This window comes from Antechinus flavipes, chromosome 5, assembly GCF_016432865.1.
Source record: "Antechinus flavipes isolate AdamAnt ecotype Samford, QLD, Australia chromosome 5, AdamAnt_v2, whole genome shotgun sequence".
Lineage (NCBI taxonomy): Eukaryota > Metazoa > Chordata > Mammalia > Dasyuromorphia > Dasyuridae > Antechinus > Antechinus flavipes.
The window spans coordinates 223,730,887-223,753,833 of NC_067402.1; the positions used below are offsets into that span (position 1 = coordinate 223,730,887).

The 22,947-nt window shown below is 36.5% G+C and overlaps 1 long non-coding RNA gene across 1 annotated transcript; it reads left to right on the plus strand.

The window, feature by feature from the left end:
• The first annotated feature begins 729 nt into the window (after window positions 1-729).
• On the plus strand, window positions 730-4,091 carry LOC127539350 (uncharacterized). Its single transcript, XR_007947909.1, has 3 exons — window positions 730-1,471; window positions 1,621-1,864; window positions 2,439-4,091. It is a non-coding gene; the product is annotated as an uncharacterized LOC127539350 (long non-coding RNA).
• The last annotated feature ends 18,856 nt before the right edge of the window (window positions 4,092-22,947 follow it).

Here is a 22,947-nt window from a genome sequence, read left to right on the forward strand (position 1 = left end):
ACCAGCTGAAAGCGCTTAAATACATTCAACAGATAGGAAGAAAAGAACTAAAAATGGAATTTGTACACACCATGTGTGTGGCTCTTTGCAGGTCAGTGACCAATCTTTGGTATAGCCTTCTATCCCATGGCCACAAGGACCGACCCAGGTCCCAAAGTGTGAGTCCTTCAGCACTAAGCCAGAGCTTACATGGCCTACCACATGTGCTTAGCCCCATAGTCTGGTGTGTATATCTACTGCTTCCTTTCCTTTAGTTAAATATTTGCTATCCCTAGCAAATTACTGGGGTACTTTCTGTTAGGGAGGTTTCTCTCCCTGAGAATTGCCATGTACGCCACGTCAGCTGGTAGGGCGGGCCCAGGAGGTAAAAGGGGGCTTGGCCTCCGAGGCAGGTATTAAAGGGATTGCTAATAGGCTCCTTGGGATGGCGAGAGGTGTGTCCTCTTGCTAGGTCTCCTCCCGGACGCAGCTTTAATCCAGGTGTCTCCTTTCTGCGGATCCACCTACGCAGGACTGAGTGGACTAGGCACGGGCTAATCCTAAAAGAGAACAAGTATAAATAGGTAACTTTGAGTCAAACTCGCAGAGATGCAAGCACGTTTCCCCACGCTTGCTCTTGCTTCCTGCTAATCCCTGCTGAGATTACTAATAAAGAAAGGCTGCTTTGCACCCCAAGACCGGCTCGTTTTAGTGTGTATCCGGAGATAGCCCGAAGACTGGTATGTATGGCCCTGGCAGTCTAGGATAGTGTGCACGGACAGTCCGGCACAACTTTCGGTATGTTCATACTCTCAATTCTGGAAATTTCCTGATTTAGGGAGGCTCAAATATACTCCTTTCAAATGTCTCCCCTCATTGCCTTATACTAAAGAGTCTTAACCAAATCTACATTTCTCAGTGGCCTTCTAAATGTCATGTAAAAAAGGCCATGGAAGTTTACTTAATATATTTCTATTAAGAAAAAAAATCTTTATTTTTCCCAATTTTTAGCATGCATTAAAAAAACCAATAAATTTGAGTCCCAAATTTTCTCTGTCCCTCCCTCATTTGCTTCCTCCCTGAGATGTGTTCAATACATTTATTAGACAATTTGATAATTAATAGTCTTTTATAGAGAATTGGATCTATCATAATCGGTTGCTTTGTAGTACACAATCATGGCCCCCATATAAAATTATACAAATTCAACAAGTACACAACATTTTGCCAAATTATTATAAACAATCACTTGCCTATTCCTTATAAGAGCTTATCTGAACCCAAAACCATTAGAACAAAATTAAAATTAAAATGCAATTTTAAAAATAAAATAATAAAAAATTAAAGAAAAAAAAATCTTCCCCTCTCTTTCACTCCCCTCCTCTTCTTCTCCCAGAAGTCTATTTGCAAATAAGCACCCAGAACACATTGATCTTTCCACATAGAGGATGAAGATTTGGGGGTCCATTGGGAATGGCCCTTCCAGATTCAGGTAAGAAAATAAATAGGTCTGTTCCTTTATGGATCCCCTTATACAGGGTAAACCATATATTTCTCTAAGAAAGTCCTCTGCCAATGCATGGGCCAATCTAGATGAAGGTTCAGACAAAATTTCTCTATTGGTCTCTGCAACATTACTAGGTTCCTAATTGGAGGCCCAAAATAAGTCAGAGAAAGGACAAGCAGAATTAGCTGAAAAGCAAATTCAGATGATCCCTGAACATGCTTGGGAATTCCCCAAATGGAATGAACACTGAAGGTTGATGGGAATCAAACCTGTAGATCCTGGGAAAGATTGCCAAGATTGAAGATCTGTACTATATTCCACAGATGGAAACAAGAAAGAAAGAGAGAAGTTGTCTCTCTTTTTGAAGACTGACTTCAGGTAAAGGCCTCATTTCTAAAATATATAGAGAACTGACTCAAATTTATAAGAAATCAAGCCATTCTCCAATTGATAAATGGTCAAAGGATATGAACAGACAATTTTCAGAGGATGAAATTGAAACTATTACCATTCATATGAAAGAGTGTTCCAAATCATTACTGATCAGAGAAATGCAAATTAAGACAACTCTGAGATACCACTACACACCTGTCAGATTGGCTAAGATGACAGGAAAAAATAATGATGAATGTTGGAGGGGATGTGGGAAAACTGGGACACTAATGCATTGTTGGTGGAGTTGTGAACGAATCCAACCATTCTGGAGAGCAATCTGGAATTATGCCCAAAAAATTATCAAATTGTGCATACCCTTTGATCCAGCAGTGTTTCTATTGGGCTTATATCCCAAAGAAATACTAAAGAAGGGAAAGGGACCTGTATGTGCCAAAATGTTTGCAGCAGCCCTAGTTGTAGTGACTAGAAACTGGAAATTGAATGGATGCCCATCAATTGGAGAATGGCTGGGTAAATTGTGGTATATGAATGTTATGGAATATTATTGTTCTGTAAGGAATGACCAGCAGGATGAATACAGAGAGGACTGGCGAGACTTACATGAACTGATGCTAAGTGAAATGAGCAGAACCAGGAGATCATTATACACTTCGACAATGATATTGTATGAGGACATATTTTGATGGAAGTGGATTTCTTTGACAAAGAGACCTAAGTTTCAATTGATAAATGACGGACATAAGCAGCTACACCCAAAGAACGAACACTGGGAAACGAATGTGAACTATCTGTATTTTTGTTTTTCTTCCCGGGTTATTTATACCTTCTGAATCCAATTCTCCCTATGCAACAAGAGAACTGTTCGGTTCTGCAAACATATATTGTATCTAGGATATACTGCAACATATCCAACATATAAAGGACTGCTTGCCATCTAGGGGAGGGGGTGGAGGGAGGGAGGGGGAAAAAAAATCGGAAAAGAAACGAGTGCAAGGAATAATGTTGTCAATATAAAGTAATCATTAAATAAAAAATAAAAATTAAAAAAAAAAAAAAAGAAGACTGACTTCAGGAGAATCAAGAGCCATGGTACATCAGAAAGAGTTAGGATACATGTTCTACGTATAGAACCTACAGACGTAGAGAATCCCAATTTGGGGGGGGGGGGGAGTGGATGTTGTATCTGTGAAAGCTTGTTGAAATAGGTACTTTGTTCTAAAAAGACTTGAATATTATTTGCCTGGGTATACTAAGAAATTTTGTAGAACCTGCTATAAGGATTGTCTTTTAAAAACTCTTAAAAAAAATGAGAATCAGTTTGAAGAATGGCTGACCAAGAAGTATATGGATGTAATGGAATATTAGTGTTCTTTAAGAAAAATTTACCAGGCAGATTTTGGAAAAATTTAGGTAGTCTTATAAGAACTGATGCTGAAATTATAGACATAATTAATAACTTCATCCAAGAAAACGATAATAATGAGACATCATACCAAAATGTATGGGATGCAGCCAAAGCGGTAATAAGGGGAAATCTCATATCTCTAGAGGCCTATTTGTATAAAATAGAGAAAGAGAAGGTCAATGAAGAACTGATGCTGAGTGAAGTGAGCAGAACTAGAACACTGTACATAGTAACAGCAACATTGTGCAATCATCAACTGACAGATTTTGCTCTTTTTGAATAATACAATGATCCAAAACAGTTCCCATAAATTTGTGATAGAAAATCCTATCCACATCTAGAGAAAGAAATATGAAGACTGAATGAAGATTGAAACATAGTATTTTCATCTTATTTGTTTTTATTTTTACCTGTTGCAGTTTTTTCTCTCTTCTTTCACAACATGTCTAACGTGGAAATGTTTAATGATTATATATGTATAACCTATATCAGATTGTTTACTGCCTTAGGTAGGGGAGAAGGAAGGAAGGAAGGAAGGGCAGGAGAAAAACTATTCTTATTGTTCAATATCTTATAAAAATAAATGTTGATATATTGTAACATTTAACATGTATTGGACTACCTGTCATCTAGGAGACGGGATAGGGGGAAGGAGAGGAAAAATTGAAACAAGGTTTTGCAAGGGTCAATGCTAGAAAAATTACCCATGCATATGTTTTGTAAACAAAAAGCCGTAATAAAATAAAATTTAAAAATAAATGTTGAAAACTATTGTTACATATAATTGGAAAAAATAAAATAAAATAAATACTATTAACTCTGTGTGTGTGTGTGTGTGTGTGTGTGTGTGTGTGTGTGGGTATGTATACACACTATTGACTATCATGTGAGGGCATCACTTTAGCTGATGAGGATAAGGGAAATTTTCCTAGAGAAGACATCTGAACTGACCACTTCAGCACTGGTATATAGCTATGAGATTTTACAAATCACAATCTGGACCTCAGTTTTCCCAACTGTAAAATGAGGAGGGTCTCTTTTAGCTCTAAATCTATATAGTTCTAAGAACTTATCTATATTCAGGGGAATTATTACAGGCAATAATTCTGACCTGTATTTGACTCCAATCAAATATACAGAATCACTCACTGCGATAAATAAACATACTTTCTGTAGAGTCAACAATGGCTCCCACACATTTATTATTGCTTTTCAAAAGAGAAGCAGTGTATTAGAGTAGACAGGAAGACATGGATTCAAGTCCTCCCTTCTATAGCTTACCACAGTGTCAGGCACATCGTAGGCACTTAATAAATGCATGTTGATTGACTGAATCATACAAACTATGACCAATCATGGGCAAGTTATATAGCCTCAATGATCTAGACAACTTTCTAAAATGTAGTTTCAGAAGATTTAGTAATATACATATTTGAAAGAGTTCCCAAGTCTCTACTGAGGAACAAAAAATCATATCTGAATAAAATCAGAACCCATAGATGTTTTTAAAATAAATGCAGATGTAGGAATTTTTTCATCTTGTATTTTCTTAATGATTAATTAATTTGTAATCAACTGTAATATTACTATTATGGGATCAGGGACATGGCAATTTTTGAGTACTTATACATAAAAATTTTAATAATGGCTGCTTTAGACCTAAACTATATAGAGGCATTTTATGTGTTTCCTTCATTATTACAATCTTCATCATCTTTTCAAATTACAGCAACTAGGATAGAAAGGTGGTGCAGTAGTTAGAGCACAAGCTTTGGAATCAGGAGGACCTGCCTTCAAATCCCGATTCAGACACTTGATAGGTCTAGCTGTGTGACCTTGGGCAAGTCACTTAATCCCGATTGCCTTGAAAAAAAATTGCATGTCCTAACTGGATTTTAGGCTGATTGCTCCCCTTGTCTGTTTCCTTATTTGAAAATATATTTGGGTATATTTGTATATTTTTATGTAACTCCATATAAAACCACACACACATATATATGTAAATATATACATGTATGTATATAGAAATATATTCAGAATTTCTACATTGATTTAAGACTTGCAAAGCACTTATCTGCTGCTAATAGCTAACATTTGTATAGCACTTAATATATGCTGACTACTGTGATAAATACTTTACGAATGTTATCTCATTTGACCCTCACAAGTCTGGGAGGTAAATGCTATTATTATTCCCATTTTACAGATGAGGAAACTGAAAGAGACAGGTTAAGTGCTTGTCCAGGGTCCCTGGAATAGTCTGATGTCGGATTTGAACTCAGGAAAATACTCTTTCCTGACTTTGGACCCAGCATTCTGTGCACTATGGCGCCACCTAGCTGCCAATATTTCACATTTTTTCATTTAGTTTATATTTTACATATATTATTTCATTAGCATTATTCTATTTCATTTATATTTGATTCTTTAACATTACTATTTTCTTTCAAATATCCTCCTTTACAAATTGGCTTCCTATTCCTTAGACATTCCCAGTTCCCAACTCCCTGGACAATCTCTGCTCCAAGGAATAATAATTACTACTGATATTTATATAGGGCTTTAAGGTCTACTATGCATTCCTTCCTTATCTCCCTGCTTCTTTGATGTTTAGTGTTTTTAGTGCCCTTCTAAGCTCAGCTCAAGGCTGATTGTTAATGATCTCACTCAGTCTCTGTCTCTTTCTTCCTTCTCCCCCCTCCCCCGCCCCCCTTTTTCTCTGTCTCTGTCTTGTCTGTCTTTTTTTTTCTGTCTCTCTCTGTCTGTGTTTCTCTTTTTCTTTGTCTCTCTCTTTCCTCTTTCAATTTCCTATTTACTTATCTATTTATATGCCTTAAACTGTAGTAGGTAAACTTCTTGAAGGCAGTGGTTATTTTTTCCCACTTACTAGTATGTGGGCACCTAGTAGACATTTGATAAATGATTGCTAACTTAAATAATTTATTAAGGGCAATGCATTTATTAAGAATCTGCCAGATGTATCCCTTAAGTAAAACTAGGAGAGTTTTTTTGTTTGTTTGTTTGTTTTTGACAATCAGGATTAAGTCATCTGCCCCAAGGTCACACAGCTAGTATTTTAGGCCACATTTGAACTCAAATCCTCTTAACTTCAGAGCTGGTGCTCCATCCACTGGTCTACTTAGCTGCCCCTAAAGCTTGTGTTCTTAATATTTTTTGTGTTTTGGATTCTTTGATTAGTTTACAGAAGCAAAGGGACCTTTTCTCAAAATCATATTTTTAAATAAACAAAATAAAATACATAGGATTACAAAGGAAATCACTTTTGGTGAAGTACAGTTATCAAAATATTTTTTAAAAAACAATTTCACAGATCCACTCTGTAGAGAAGGACAGGTCACATCAAAATAACATTTAAAAAGTATTTATTAAACTACAATAATAGCTAGTATAATAATAAAGCAGTTAAGTGCTACAGTGGCTAGAAAGCTGGACCTGGCATTAAGAAGATTCACCTTCTTGAGTTCAAATCTAACCTCAGACACTAGCCATGTCATCCTGGACGAGTCACAACTCTGCCTCAGTTTCCTCATTTGTAAAGTGAGCTGGAGAAGGAAAGGACAAACCACTCCAATATCTTGACCAAGAAAACCCTAAATGGGATCAGAGATGTGATTGAAATGACCAAGCAAAACAACAATAATTAATGATAGCTAGCATGTACATAGAGCTTTGTGGTTTTCAAAGTGCTTTATAAAATATAGTTTTAAATTATTAAGACTTTGGGGATAACTTATGATCTCATTTGATTTTCTTATACCCATTTTATAGATGAGAAAACTGGGGACAGATAGAGCTTACCAAACTTGCCCTTAGTCAGATATTAGTTAAGTGTCTGAACTGAGACTTCCTGATCTTCCAGTCCTCTCTCCACCTGTCTGCCTCATACAAAATACAACAATTCAAAATTATACCAGATATGTTATTTGTATCTATTTCAAATCATCTAAAATATGTTTAATTCACCTCCTCCTCCCTGCCAGTCCCTAAGAGAAACCCAAGTGACCACAATGAGTACCACTGAACCAGAGAAAAATCCTGTGTCCTGCTGCTCAAGTGGTCTGACTCAGACCTTTGTACCCCAAAGACAGGTGATGTCATCAATGCCCGACACTTCAGGTTTATTTTAGTCTCTCTCTTTGTGTGTCTGTGTCTCTCTGTGTGTCCCTGTCTCTGTGTGTTTCTCTGTCTCACTGTATCTCTCTGTCTCTGTCTCTGTTTCTCTGTCTCTATATCTTTATATCTGTGTGTCTTTGTCTGTGTCTCTGTATCTGTCTCTATGTGTTTCTGTCTCTGTCTTTGCATCTCTCTTTCTCTGTCTCTCTGTGTGTCTGTGTCTGTGTGTGTCTTTCTGTATCTGTGTCTCTGTTTCTCTCTGTCTCTGTCTCTCTGTTTTCTGTCCCTCCTTTTGTCTATCAATGTCTCTCTGTCTCTATGTGTTTCTGTCTCTGTGTCTCTGTTTCTGTGTCTGTCTGTCTCTGTCCCTTTTTTTGTCTGTCTCTGTCTCTCTGTGTCTGTCTCTGTGTCTGTGTGTGTCTCTCTGTATCTGTCTCTGTCTCTCTGTGTCTGTATGTGTCTCTCTGTATCTGTCTCTGTCTGTGTCTGTGTGTGTCTCTCTGCATCTGTCTCTGTCTCTCTGTGTCTGTCTCTGTGTCTCTGTATCTGTCTCTGTCTCTCTGTGTCTGTCTCTGTGTCTGTGTGTGTCTCTCTATATCTGTCTCTGTCTCTCTGTGTCTGTCTCTGTGTCTCTGTATCTCTGTCCTCTCTTTGTCTCTCTCTGTCTCTGAGTTTCTTTCTCTTTCTCTGTCTCTTGTCTTTCTTTTTTTTAACCATACTCTAGGGAATTTAGAATTTGAGGGTTTTTTTTTAACTTCAGAAACACAATTTCCTGTTTCAACAGAAAATGAAGCAGTTTCCCTTTCTCCTTGTCTCTGGGTTTGGGCCCAGCTGCTGGGGCTAGGCCCAGAGAGGGAGTTTGAGTCAAGAGCTCAGGGACTTATCTGGAGGCCAAGGAGAGAGCACTGACACCATCCCTCTTTCCTTCCCAGGAGTGGAACTTGGCCAGAGCTGGCTGACCAGGTCTGGAAAGAACCCTTCCTTCCCACCACAGGAGCTAAAAAGAAGCAGAAGAGAACTTAGGCTGCTTTCAGTGCCCCCCCTCCCCAAACTGGAGCTGTGGAATGGAATGGGTGTAAGAGAGAAAGTGTATTTATAAACAATTTTTGCTGGGCCCTGATGCACCCAGAAAGAACAGAGCTCACCAATCTGCTCAGGCCCTACTCTTCTCCAGCTGACCGCACCGGCCAGGACCCCTCTCCTTGGTGCCATGGACTTCCAGGTCCTAGTAAGGGGTGGGTCATCCCTTCCACAATTTTGAGTTCAATAGGTCCAGGGTTAGCAGGAAGCCAAGATGGTCAGATACTTTCCAAGTCCCAAAGACAGGGGATAGAGGCAGACATCTGGGAAACCCAGCTAGCCTCCTGCACTCAGCTTTTCTTCACAGAATTATGGGTTCTCCTCACCAAAATGGATTTGCAGAAGACTATAGTATTATGCTGGAAAGGAATTTTTTTTGGTATCATTTTTATATTTTTCTTATATTTTTTGGTATCATAAGCCCCTCTGGAAGTCTAGTGATGTATGATTCCCCTCTCAGAATAGTGTTTGCAAAATACATAATGTACATGCAGCTTATGCATAAGATAAAAATACACAAAGTCACCAAGTATATTGAAATAAAAATGTCATTTTCCTCTTGTCATATATTGCTGAAGAGGCCCATGGATACCAATTTAAGAACCCCTCTTCTAGGTCAATCCCTTTATTTTAGAGATAAGGAAAATGTCGTCTAGAAGAGGCTGTGGCATGCCGCAAAATGTCACTATTAGTAAGTGACAAAGAACAAAGAACTTTTGACTATTTTCCATCATACCTTCATTTTTTACTATTGATATTAATCTTTAAAATTTTAATAATTTAAAAATTAATATTAAATCTATATTTACATAATATAAACTCCTAGGTGCACTGAAAAACCTCGAGAGATATCAATTACTGAATAATCTAGTTTTATTCCTATATTTTTACCACCCTTATATTATAATCCCCCTTCTCTAAGATGATCAAAGGAACAATTTCTGGAAGTAATGCCCAAGGACAAAGGTTATAGGGGACTGAGGGAAGCAAAAGGATAGATTTCCAGAAAGGATTTGCACTAGCTACCCATCCTTTTTCTTTTAATTTATTTTCTTTTGGAATAAAAAAATTTTTCATAACATAATACAATAAAAAGATGATTGCACATGAAACTGCAAATCTACAATGCAAATAGCAATTGTTTCTATTTTGACTAGCAATCCTCTTCCAGATTTGTATATATATCAAAGACCATCTCCAATCTTCCTGATCTGCATCTTGTCACTGACTCTGGAGGAGAAAGTAATGCTGGTGACTTTGCACAGCTCTCCCTCACTTAAATTCAATTAATTTTCAAGTCATGGCATCACTTCCCTGATGTCATGGTCTTCTTCCAGAATGAAGGACAAACAGCAATCTTTTGTCTATGGAGAAGAGTAGATTTTGGCCTAGTCATTTCCATTAGGTACCATGATAGAACAGAGAGAATAAGCACTTAATAAGTACCTACTATATGTCAGGCACTGTGCTAAAAACTTTATATATATATAATTTGATATAATTCATGGGTCCTTAATCTAGGGCTCTTATATACTAGTAAGTCTCCCAAGGTCTGTGAACTTAGATGGAAGAAAAAAAACAAAACAAAACAAAAAAACGACATCTTTATTTTCACTAATCTCTAACTGAAATTTAGTGTTTCCTTCAATTCTGAAAGTAAACACAAATGGTATCCTCAGAGGTCAGGGGTGTGCTACAGCTCTCTCACACATACTCTCCTAAGCTAATTGATTGTTAATTTTTCATTGTGAGCATTATGAGAAATTGGAAAACTAAAAATCTGGACTTAATGTATTGTTTTGTTTATTTTCCACTTAAGAAACTTATTGAGGAAAATGTTAATAATGCAGATTAAATTTTTAAATGTGTCAAGCTATACCTCCTGCACTCCACCACTCTACCTCAACTGATTATTAACCATTTAACTAGCACATTCTTGGAATGGGACCATAGGTTTCACCAGATTGCTAATATCAGACTATATTCATAATACATAACAATAATAATAATAATTACAGTAATAACAGTAATTTAAAATTTCAACAATAATAGCAACTAACTATGTGCCAAGTAATATGCTAAGTGCTTTACAAGTATTATCTCTTTTGATTCTCATAACAACTCTGGGAAGTAGGTTTTATTTTTATCTCCATTTTACAGTTGAGGAACTGAAACAAACAGGTTCTCTTGTTCAGGGTCACACAGCTAAGTGTTAAGAAAAAAAATTAAGAATTTGAAATTAAAGTGCACAGTGGATAGAACACAGGAGGCCCTGAATTTAAATCTAGCTTTAGACACTTTGTCATTTAACCCCATTGCCTAGCCAATAAATAAATAAAAAAGAACCCTGATGTAGTTTAACCCTCTCACTTAAAGGTAAAGAAACTGGGCCCCATGGAGAGAAAGGAATTTGTGCAAAGTTATACAGCTCTTAAAGATTATGTGATAATCAACCGTGATGGACTTGGCTCTTCTCAGCAATTCAGTGATTCAAGACAATTTCAATAGACTTGGGATGGAAAATGCCAACCATATCCAGAGACAGAACCGTGGAGACTGAATGTGGAGAGAAGCATAGTATTTTCACCTTTGTTTGCTTGCATTTTTTCCCTCTCATGTTTTTTTCCCCTTTGCATCTGATTTTTCTTGCACAACATAACAAATATGGAAATATGTTTAAAAGAATTGCACATGTTCCACTTATGTCAGATTGCTTGCTATTTTGGGGAGGGGAGAGGCAAAAGGAAGAAGAGAAAATTTTGGAACATAAAATTTTATAAAAAAGAATGCTGGAAAGTGTGTATTATGGAAAAATAAACTACTATTGAGGTAAAAAAAAAGTTACATAGTTATTAAAATAATAAAGCTAAGACTAGCATCTGGGACTGCTGACGGCAAATCTATGTGCTTTCTACTCCATCAATTATTTCCTACCTTACCCAGTTAAAATTAATGTTTCAAAAAAAAATGTGGACTTCATTGTGATAATCATAATATAATTAACATGGATCAAGAAAACACTTATAATGGCAAAAAAGTACTAATCTCCCTTTCCATCTTATTGATAGAGGACCAGAACATAAAAACAAAGTGAAAGGGAATCATTAAGGAAGCTAAGTGAATAGATTCTTCAATTAACTGCAGAAGATTACAGGACCTTGGCCATTGTAGTAAGTGAACTGATAAGATGAGGAAAATACCTTGGAGTTGGCTAAGATTGGGATCAACTTGCTTTATATATTATTGTAATTTTGTATAACCATAATAATGCAACAATTAGTGTATATTAATTATAATAATGTAATAATATAATATTGATGATTAGTGATTTAATAATTAATATATCATTAACATATTGTGATATTCCACTTAAGGAATGGAGTATACTGCAGGACAGAAAAGAGAGAGGAGTGTTTATGTTTATCCTCTCACCCTACCCCCCTACCCCCATCAGCCATGTTCCTGGATGATGAAACAGCCTGCGGGTGTGGAGCAAAGACATACACACAAACAGGCACAAATTCTTTTGCCAACATATTTCCATTGCTTTCTTCCTCTGTCCTTTCTCCCATTGGTGAGATCCTGGAATCTCCATTTTGAGGAAGAATTCCCTCATTTTCTGGATCTTTCCCCTTTCCTTTTATGTATTGACCTTTCTCTATTAGAATTTAAACTCTTTCATGACAGGAATTGTCTTTCTTCTTTTTATATTTATATTCCCTGTACTTAACATATATCCAGTATCCAGTAAATGTTTAATAAATGCTTGTGAAAAACAAACAAATAATAAAAATAAATGCTTGTTGACTGAGAAAAAACAATTACTCAAGCACTTTCAAGTACCCATGGCCCTTAAAACAGATAAGAGTTAGCTATTGACTCAAGAAAGGAGAAAAACTCCCCTCAGGTCCCCCTAAGAAGAGACCCAGTATTTAAGGAAGAAAGAAAGAACTTTAAAGTTCTACTGTACCAAGAGTTGTGAACTGCCTTTTTCACATGTGAATTCTACAAAGGTGTCTCACTGTTGTTATTCTTTGGACAGCTATAGGAGAAAATAGAGCACTGGACTTGGAATTAGGAAGACTCCTCAGTATTAAGAATTGTGAGTTGACTTTTCCACATGTGAATCCTACAAGACTGTTTTACTGTTGTTATTCTTTGGACAGCTAAATGAGAAAATAGATCATTGGACTTGGAATCAGAAAGACTCGTCTTTTTTTTTTTTTTTTTTTTTTTAATTATAGCTTTTTATTTACAAGTTATATGCATGGGTAATTTTACAGCATTGACAATTGCCAAACCTTTTGTTCCAATTTTTCTCCTCCTTTCCCCCATCTCCTCCCCCAGATGGCAGGTTGACCAATACATGTTAAATGTGTTAAAATATAAATTAAATGCAATATAAGTATATATGTCCAAACAGTTATTTTGCTGTACAGAAAGAATCGGACTTTGAAATAATGTACAATTAACCTGTGAAGGAAATCAAAAATGTAGGCGGACAAAAATAGAGGAATTGGGAATTCTATGTAGTGGTTCACATTCGTTTCCCAGAATTCTTTCGCTGGGTGTAGCTGGTTCTGTTCATTACTGCTCTCTTGGAACTGATTTGGTTCATCTCATTATTGAAGAGGGCCACGTCCATCAGAATTGATCCTCATATAGTATTGTTGTTGAAGTATATAATGATCTCCTGGTCCTGCTCATTTCACTCAGCGTCAGTTCATGTAAGTCTCTCCAGGCCTTTCTGAAAACATCCCGCTGGTCATTTCTTACAGAACAATAATATTCCATAATATTCATATACCACAATTTATTCAGCCATTCTCCAATTAATGGGCATCCACTTAGTTTTCATTTTCTGAACACTATAAAGAGACCTGCCACTCATCTTTAAGAGTTCAAATCTGACCTTAGATACTTACTACTGTCACTTAACTAAATAAGTCATTTAACTATGTTTGCCTCAGGTTTCTCATTTGTAAAATGGGGATATTAATAACACCTGTTTCCCAGGGTTGTTATAAAGATCAAATGAAATAATAGTTGTAAAATGCTTAGTACACTTGCATACAAGTGCCATATAAATGTTAGCTATTATTACTATTTATTATTTTTAAGAAGCACAGTCCTTATTGTGCTATAAGAAATAATGAATAGAATTATTTCAGAAAAACTTGGAAAGATGTAAATGAAGCTGAATGCAAATCAAAGCATATTATTTTCACTTTGGGGAATTTCTTTTTTTTTCCTGTGGCATTTTTCTTTTGTTCTATTTCTTCTTTCATGACATGACTAGTGTGGAAATGTTTTATACAATTGCACAGTATAACCTATATCAGATTGTTTGCTTTCTTGTGGTTGGGAATGAAAAGGATGGGTAGGAATCTTTCAAAAAAATTTCTGTTGAAAATTGTCTTCATATATAATAGGAAAAAATAAAATAATATTAAATTAAGAAAGAAAGAGGCCCAAAATCTAGCATATAGCAAGTGTTATATAAATGTCATCATGATTATTAACCTTTTAATAAAATATTTTAATTTAAAAGCAGGATCTACAAATATTTGTAATACATATTTACTTGTGGACATCATTTTTTTCAGTCTATAAAATATAAAAGATAAAATAGAGATAGGAAGACACATAGATGGAAGCCTTCTGGTTTTGTGGCCCAAATGACATGGCTTCAAATCCTCCCTCAGAAACATCTTGATAATGTGCTCCTCACCTAAAAGCTCTTTCAATCTTTTCCTACCCTAGCCATCTCTCTATAAGTTGCAGAAAGGTGCCAACTTGCATTGTTAGCAACAGTACCATCATTGAGAATTTCCTAATGCCAGTGGAATCACCAATATTTAATCTTTTTTTTTTTTTTTTTGGTCTTCCTTCTCCTGCAGAAGATATGTTTGCTTATTAATGGATTTCCATATGAATTTCCAGACCTCTCATAATAACTCCTTAACTCCCAGAATGTTTGTTGCCTATATATATATATTACTGAATCATGTTCTATATCATGAACCATATTGCATTGATCAAGTCACTGAATTTGATTTCCTGATATATAAACATTCTAAAGATCTGTGATTTCGTCACCACTAGAAACTCCCAGAAACCATCTCTATCAAGACAGGTTTCAACTTGTCTGTACCATAATAGATTTCCTAAGAAGTTGCCTAAACTGTATAAAGGTTAATGAGGTTTGCCTGGGATCACAAAGCCATTGTCAGAGGCCCTTGGGTTTTAACACAAGGTTTCCAGTTTCCAGGCCTACTACAATATCCTAGTATTTGGAAATGTCTCTAGGAGACATCACCGTTTTGCATAACTTCACATGTACTTTCTTAAGGGATTCTCCTCAAAGGACCAGAGTCTGGAACTCAAAGTTTTAAAAACCTGTAATGGAGAAGTGCATTTGAAACAAGGCTTCTTACAATAAAGTGATAACTCAGTGGAATTGATGAGACGATGGTTATCTGGTTTAGCATGGTGATTAATAGTTCTCTAGTTCAGTATAATTGAATTAATCTTACAACAAATAATGGTTTCCTAGTGATATAATGATTGGTTTATACTCAGTATGATGAATGGATTTAATTGTAATAGAGTATTTAAGAGGTCAGAGTCAGACCTAGAGACAGACTCAGAGATAAACCAGAGAAGACAGAGGACTGGAGGCTGGAGTTCAAGCTCTTGGACTCAAAGAGACTATGGCTGGCCTGTCCTCCTGCTTCTCCCATTGAGACCAAGGCCCTTCTGAAGGCCTCCAGAAAGCTAGCCTCAGCCCCAAGTGAACTGGACAGACTGTGAAGGAGATAATAAAGAATTTGGACTTTATCCCTGGCTATTCTCCTGGTGATTACTCTGCTGAAATGAAGGCTGGTTTCAAGACCTCCAGAAAGCTAACCAGAACATTACAAAAACCAATGTAAAAAATTGTTTTACATCTAACTTTGGAAAATACAATATGTTAAAAAAAAAAAAAAAAAAAGAGAGACATCTCTATTCCAAATAATCATATGGACTATATGTGTCTTTTTAGTTCATACTGAATTGATCAATAATAATTGGACATACTGAACCCAGCATGGTGATGTGATTTTGGCCCTCTTTGAAAGAACAACAACCAATATCTAGCTTACCAAATTGCCTCTAGTCTTATATATAAAACCAGGATAGAAATATCAGTTCTGCCTACCTTTAACTTTTGCTCTGATTTAACAGGTTTAAAGGAGATACTGTATGTGACATCCTTTTTTAAAAAATTCAATTTATTTTCAGTTCTGAATTCTCTCTTCTCCTTACCCATCCATTGAAAAGACAAGAAAAACAAAACCTGTTACAAATATGGATAGTCATAAAAAAATTTCCTGTGTAAATTATATCCAAAAATTTTTTTAAAAGGAAGAAAAGAGGCTTCATTTTATATTCTGAGTCCATGATTCCTCTATCTGAAGATGACTAATTCATACTGAGCTCTTTGGAATTCCAGTTAGTCATTGTCATTGGTGAGAGTTCCCAGGTTTTTAAAAAGTTGCTATCTTTACAATTATCCCTTCCGTGTCTGGGAGGTTAGGGGAGCAGAGATCCTGTGATCTGGAAAATCCACATAAAATTTTTTGACCTTCCCTTTCATACCAGAGAAAAAGTCTGAATTTTTTCTTTTTCTTTTTCTTTGATGGGGGTGTTTACACTACCTTCTTTATAAAATCTAAGTTTATTAATATTTTCAATGCATTTCTGAGTTTCTAAACTTTTTCTGTGTCATCTGCTGGCCTTTGTATATTTTCTGTGTTTTCCAAAAGCTCCCCCCCAAATTCCCATTTAATTTCTTATGCTGATCCATGATGTATTAACATCTCAATAGGGAACACTGTGGTATGGAAAGGATAACTGTATAAATACTGTTGCCATTGTCTAAAAGTGTTCTGATTCTATTCACTTTGTTTGCATCAGTTTATACAAGTCTTCCTGGGTTTTTCTAAAATCACCCCTTTCATCACTTCTTATAAGGTAGCCTTGAAAACACAAAGGTAAGTTATGATTGTTGTTACTTTATCCTTGCTGGACCATCCCTCAGCACTACCCAGCAAGCTGACCTGACATCTTAGTTCTTCAATGGTGTGGCTCAATCCTGCAGCCATTTCCTACTCCTGCAGGGTCAGTGTCATCCCGATAAACAGGGGCCTCCCCTTCCATCAGCTGCCTGCAAACTACCAGCCTTTCCCCCTCCCCTAATCTCATGGCTGGCCTTCTCTGAGCCCCTTAAATTTTCCCTGCAACCTGGCACCTCTAGAAACTCTTTGGCAGGTTATGATAAAATCATTTCTCCCCCATCTGCTCTCATCCTCCTGCCAAAGGGGGCTTAGGAGGCTGACAGACCTGAGGTTTCTGTGTCCCTAAATTTCAATGATTTGTTCTTAGTTATTGGCCTTCCCATCTGTCTCCAGGCTTGGTGGGCTGGAGTTGGGAGTAATCCCCCCAGTGATAGCAGTTGCCCCTGAAACAGAGAGGAAACTGCTTGCAGCTGCTTCTTGGCTCTGGGCCCTGAGTCCGGCTGGTGTCCACAGAGTTGGGATCCAGGATCTAGGAGGTTTGGATCAGCTTCCATCTCACTGTTTTTGCTCTGGGACTTGTTTGCTCTGCCTGGAAAAGGGGAGTTACACCATATGCTTTGGATGACAAATGCATCAGTCCCCCATGGGGCTTGCTTTCATAGACCATAAGACTTTTTAAAATATTAAATTAAAATTATTTTAACTGAACAAAACTAGCTTTCCCCTCCCTCCTACATCTTTCTCCTAATTAAAAGAGAAAAAGAAAATGCTTGGAATAAATCTGCCTAGTCAAGCAAAACAAATGACTATATCAACCATGTCCAAAAAATATGTCTGTATCCTGAATGCATTACCTTTGGGTCAGGAAATGAATGGCATAAGACCATTAGGTTTTGAGTGGAAAGAATACAATCTCCCTTGAAACCTTCTTTATTCTGTAGAGGAGACAAATAAGACCTGAGAAAACTGACCTACCTAAAGAAACACATATTTTAAATGGAAGAGCTAGGATTTCAACTCAAAAAGTCAAAGGCTCCTTCCCAAACACCTTCTTACCTTCCTGGCTCCAGACCAGGTCAATGGAAAGTGACTGAAAGCAGCTAAGTGGTGCAGTATTTGGAGTACTAGCCCTGTGTCAGGAGGACCTGAGTTCAAATGTTACATATACTTAACGTAACTCTTGGCAGATTGCTTCAAAATACAAAACAAAACAAAACAGTGACTGGAAAGTATCAATAGGTTGGGCAAGAAGACGGCCAATTATTTTAAATTGCCTTGAGGGGAAAAAAACAAACTCATACATATTTAGTCATAACACTTAATGACTCATTCATTCAACAAACATACTCTTCCAAGTTACTTTGTATCATGTACCTGCTCTCCAGTAAAAAAGGGCAAAACTATTACAGCTATTACAATTTTTATTTTGGTTTTTAGATGATGATGATTTGAAGGAGGAGAAGCAGCTAATATATAGTGCTTTAAGGTTTGCAAAAAAGCTTTTGTTGTGATGCAGGTATTATTATTGGTTCCATTTCAAAGATGGGAAAAGTGAAAATAAATAAAAATTAAATGCCTGAGTTTTGTGTCACACAGCTAAGTGCTTTACTTGCATTATTTCATATGGTCTTCACAACAACCTATGAGGCAGTTGCTATTTATTATCTCCATTTTATATTGAGGGAAACTGAGGCTGAGGCGTAAACTGAGGTAAGATAAATGACTTGCTCATGATCACAGTAGACATAGTTAAGTGTCTAAAGCAGAAATTTTTTTAGAACTCAGATCTTCCTGACTCCAAGTCCAACTTAACTGCTACCTGTCTAATTTGAGTTTCAAAAGATTAACCTTGTAAATTTGGGCAGAGTGAATACAATTTAAAGTACAAATGGGAATGAGGTAAACATGTAGGAAACTCATCATGCTACTTCTGCTCAAATTCTCAGAACCGCCAAGCTTTCCCTATTTCTCTAGGTAGAAGTGATTTTTTTCCTTATTTGATCTCACAGTACCTTCTATGCTTTATGCATTTAATAAATGTTTTGGATTGATAATGCTCCAAGACTCTGCCCAATGCCATAATTAGAAAACATGTGTGGCTCCAGCATCTGATGAAGAAGGGTATATAAGGATATATAAGGATGTATTTGTTTGTGCCTGTTCTTTTGGGGGTGAGATTTTGGAAAGAAGTCCAATTTTTTTTCCTTACCATTTTATGTTTGCAATTTTAATCAAGTAAAATTATTGAAAAACAGTACTCCAATCTGTCTCTCCCCTTTTATTTTCTCAATAATATTTTATTTTTCTAAATACATATAAAGATAGTTTTCAAAATTCATTTTTGTAAGAGTTTGTGCTCCAAATTTTTCTCCTTCCCTCCTGTACCTCCTCTCTCCCTAAGACAGCAAACAATCTGATATAGGTTAAATAGGTTCAATCCTTTTAAACATTTTCATAATTGTTATTCTGTACAAGAACAATTAGATCAAAAAGGAAAAAAATACAAGAAAGAAAATACAAACAAATAAACAATCAAACCAAAAAAATAATAATACTATACTTCGATCCATATTCAGTCTCCATAGTTCTCTCTCTGGATGCAGATGGCACTTTCTAATCCAAGTTTATTGGAATTGTCTTGAATCAGCTCATTGTTGAAAAGAGCCAAGTCCATCACAGTTCATTATCAATCTTCTTGTTACTGTGTACAGTGTTCTGTTTTTGCTCACTTCACTCAGCATCAGTTCATCTAAGTCTTTCTAGGCTTTTCTGAAATCAACCTGCTCATCATTATAGAAAAGTAATATTCCATTACATGCATATAGCATAATTTATTCAGTCATTCTCCAACTGATGGATAACCCAGTTCTTAAAGATTATTTGTTCTGGACTGAGAGTAGAAAAGAGTGGGTTTCTAGTTCTTTGCTGCCAGCTTCCTGCATAAAGAACCCAGAGCAGGTCTAGATCTCAGTTTGCTCATCTGTAAAATGAACTAGATTTGATAAAATGGATGGATCAGATAACTTCTAAAATGCCTTCCAGCTCTGATATTCTATGCTTCAATGCTAGTTAACTAAGGGAAGTTATAGGGTTCCTGTGATATAGTAGAGGCAGGGATGGAATTGAAATCAGAACTCCCGGCTTCTGATACTGGCCCTAACATTTACCATCTCTCGGAGGTTGTTTTCCCATTTGTAAAAATCAGGATAATAATATCTCTAGAGCCTACTTCACAAGATTGTGATGCTCAAATACCTGTGAAGGTTGGAAAAGTGTTATAGAAATGTCTGTTACTCTCATCAGTTAGACCTTCTAACTTTGATTTCTTCATCTATAAAACGAAAAAGTTGACTTATATCAAAGCTTCCCAATGTGAGTTATAAATAACAGAAAAAGCTCTCTAGGAAATATGAGGAATATTTAGTAAATGATTATGTTAGATAGCAACATTACCAAATAATTTTATTTGGTAAATAAATTCATTATTGTGAAATGACACTTTTTTTTTTAATTGCATGTATATGGTAAATGCTGCAGTTTAGTTCCTTCCAACTTTAATGGCGGGTAAACTGAAAGCCCCCAATACAGAAACTTTTAAAAATTGGAAATCTGAAGCATTTCCAAGCTTTAAATCCTGTAATTTAAGAATATTGATATTTCTAGAATAAACAGTGCTTATAGATCCAAAAGTGTATGATGCAGAGAGATAAGTAATCATTCATTTCTTCCATCCTCCATTTTTGAAGGAAATGGTCTAAAACTAGTAACAAGGTTGGGCCCAGTCTGACTACCATTATCTCTCAACCCAAATGGAGCAAATGGGAAGGAAACCATTTTAAAGTCACAAAATAGCTTTTTGCTGCCATCTTGTGGTGCTTCATGATCTTACCATATCTCCTGTTTCTAAGGCTCCTCCTCCTCCCTAGCTTCATCTCCCCTGGAAAATCCCAAGCAATCTCTTCTCCAACAGCCTTTTTTAGTTTCAGTTACCAATGGGACACTCTCCGTGGCTTCTTGTACATGGCCATCCAGGCTTGAGAAGGAGCCGTTATCCAGGAAAACTCAATAACAGCTCAAACTGGATTGCCTGGAGCTCTCTCTCCTTTCTATGTACAACAATCTCCCCTGTCTCAGAAATAGTCGTGTATATTTTTCTGTCAGCCAATAAGCATTTGTTGAACACCTACTATGTACCAGACATTCTGGTAGGCAGTAGGGATTCAAAAATTGGCAAAAAGAGGTTCCTAATCCCCAAGGTTACAATCTAATTTAGGAAGGCAAGGAGGAAAAAATGAGGCTGATGACTTTGCCCAGGCTTCTTCCACTTAAATCCAATTTACTTGCATGTCATGGTCTCACCTTCCTGATGTCTTCAAGAAGGAAGGATAAAGACAATTCCAATAGGCTTGGGATGGGAAATGTAGAGAGGATTAAAGAAACTGAATGTCAATTGACACATACTATTTTCACCTTTTTTTTGTTTGTTTGCTTTCTTTCCCTCATGGTTCTGTGGTTTTTCCCCTTTTGTTCTGATTTTTCTTTCACAATATGACTCATATGGAAATATGTTTAAAATGATTGTACATGTATAACCTATATCAGATTGCGTGCTGTACTGGGGAAGGGGGAGGTGAGGGAGGAAGGAACTAAAATTTGGAACACTAAATCTTACAAAAATGAATGTTGTGAAACTATGTGTATCTGAAAAAAATAAAATGCTATTAAGAAAAAAATGAAGTTGAAAACTATATTTACATGTAATTGAAAAATAAAATACTATTGAAATTTTAAAAGAAAATAGAATCAAGGACAAACAACTCCATGTACAAACAAGCTCTACAGGATAAATTGGCAATAACTGACCCTAGAAGGGTCCTAGAATTAAGAGGAGTTGGGAAAAGCTTCCTGTAGAAGGTGGGATTTTATTTTGGATTGGAAGGAAATAAGGAAGTCTGGAGGTGGAGATGAGGAGAGAGAGCATTCCAGTCATAGGGGAGAGCCAGAAAAAATGTCCAGAACCAAGAGATGGAATTTCTTATTTATGGAACTGCAGTGAAGAAAATGGGGCAGGTAGGAAGGAGACTGATAAGATAGGAAGGGACTAGATTGAATGTCAAGCAGATGATTTCCATTTTATATTTGATCCTAGAAGCAATAGGAAGTCACTAAAGTTTATTGAGTAGGGGGATGACATTACCAAACCTGAATTTTAGGAAAATCATTTTAGTGGCTGGAGGGAAGATGGATTGGAGTGAGGAGAAATTGCCACCAGCAGGTTATTGCAATAGTCCAGGCACAAGGCAATGAGGGCCTGACCTAGAATGATGACCTTGTCACTTGAGGGAGAAAGGACAAAGAGCAAATTGTGGCATCAGAAGGCCTTAATAAAAGCTTGAATGTGAGAGGTGGGAAATAGTGAGGAATCCAGGCTGATTTCTAAGTTGGGAGCCTGAGGAATGGAAGTATAATATTGCCCACTATAATAGTAATAAAGTTAGGATGAGGGGGAGGGTTTAGGGGGAAATATAATGAGTTCTGATTTGGACATGTTGAGTTGAAAATATCTACTATTTTGAGACATCTGAAAGGCCGTTGGAAATGGCAGATAGGAGGTCCACAGAGAGGTTAGGTCTGATTAGGTAGATTCAAGAACCATCAGCATAAAGATGGTTATTAAATTCAAGGGAGCTCATTACCTCACTAAATGAAGTAAAATAGAGAGAGAAGAGAAGAGGACCTTGGATAGAACCCTTAGACTCTGGATCCAACAAAGGAGACTGAGAAGTAGAAGGAGAAACAGGAGAGAATGGTGACTTGAAAACTTAGAGAGAAAAGAACATGGGGGAGGAGAGGGTGAGCCCAAAGGATGAAGAGAGGTCAAAGAGGATGAGGATTGAGAAAAGGCCATTAGATTTGGCAACTAAGAGGTCATTGGTAACTTTGGAGACAGCAGTTTTAGAATGATTGTGTCTGACCTGGATTTTAAAGAAGAAAGAAGAAAGCAAAAGGAGAAAAAGTGGAGACACCCATTTTAGACCTTGTCAAGTTTAGCTACAAAGGGCAGAAGAGGTATAAGAGGTCAGTTACTCCTTGATAGCAGGGTTGAGACTGTATCTTTCTTTGTATACCTTACACCCACACAAGGCCTTGAATATATTTTTATATATTTAATAACATATTATTAATATTTTGTTTAATTAGTCTTTAATTTATTTCATAATACTTATATTTAATAAATATCAGTAATGCTTAATATTTAATAAATATTTACCTAATTGAAAAAGCAAACAGCTGGAAGATGTAATGGATAGGCCCTGGAATCAGAAGGAAATTGAACTTCAGACACTTTACTAGCTGTGTGATCCTGGACAAGTCACTTAATGCCA